Source organism: Pygoscelis adeliae, unplaced genomic scaffold (genome assembly GCF_000699105.1).
Source record: "Pygoscelis adeliae isolate BGI_AS28 unplaced genomic scaffold, ASM69910v1 Scaffold436, whole genome shotgun sequence".
In the NCBI taxonomy this organism is placed as follows: domain Eukaryota; kingdom Metazoa; phylum Chordata; class Aves; order Sphenisciformes; family Spheniscidae; genus Pygoscelis; species Pygoscelis adeliae.
Genome location: NW_008825051.1, coordinates 58,825 through 59,594, shown reverse-complemented (window position 1 = coordinate 59,594; position 770 = coordinate 58,825). Strand labels below are relative to the sequence as shown.

Genomic DNA, 770 nt, shown 5'->3' with positions numbered 1-770 from the left:
GGATTTAATCTAACATGGGAGGATGGAAACCCCAACTGAAAGGCAGGCTCTGGACCCGACCCCATTATTCTGCTCTCTAAACAGCAGCTCTGGCAAAATCGGGGATACACACAGCTCCCAGGAGTGAAAGAAACACTAAAAAAATAGGCAGCATCGCTCTTTGCCCACTAAAAGACCCGATTTTGAGCAGATTTCAGCGCTGGCACCTCCTTCCCCAGGAAACTTCTCTCCATCCAAGGCACCGCCGAGACCTGGGTCTCAGCCCAGGAGCACACAGGCCACAGCCAAGCAGGAAAATCGTGTTTTCCTGCCAGAGTATCGCTGACGTGGGAGGCAGGTCCTGCCTCCGCCCCGGTCCCTCGCAGCCCCACACCCCCTCTGCCCACAGCCCCAGCTGTCCTTGCTCGCCGGAGCCCGGGCGGTGCCGGCAGGGCGGGGAGCAGGACGGTGGGGCTGGGAGTTTTGATGACTTTAATTACCGAATATTTTCTGCCTCGGGGTGGAAAATAGGCATTAGGGCGTCTCTTGAGCCAGGCTCTGTGCTGGCTCCTGCAAATGCTGCCTGCCCGGGTGCAGCCATCACGCTCCTTATGGGCAGTGGGATGAAGCCAAGCACAGGGATGCACCGGGCGGCCGGATCCTTCCCACTCCCCACCCTTGCTCGGGGAGAGGATGAGATGCTCAATGATGCTCAGCAACTCCCAGCCAATTCCTCCTCTTGACCCCCCCAAATCATCCCCTTTGGCCCAAAACCCAACCCAACCACCGCA

At 58.4% G+C, this 770-nt stretch overlaps 1 protein-coding gene across 1 annotated transcript in view; it reads right to left on the bottom strand.

Annotated features, from left to right (window-relative positions):
- Positions 1 to 770, bottom strand: part of FAM129B (family with sequence similarity 129, member B) — a 45,993-nt gene that overhangs the window by 8,823 nt on the left and 36,400 nt on the right. The window lies entirely within an intron of this gene.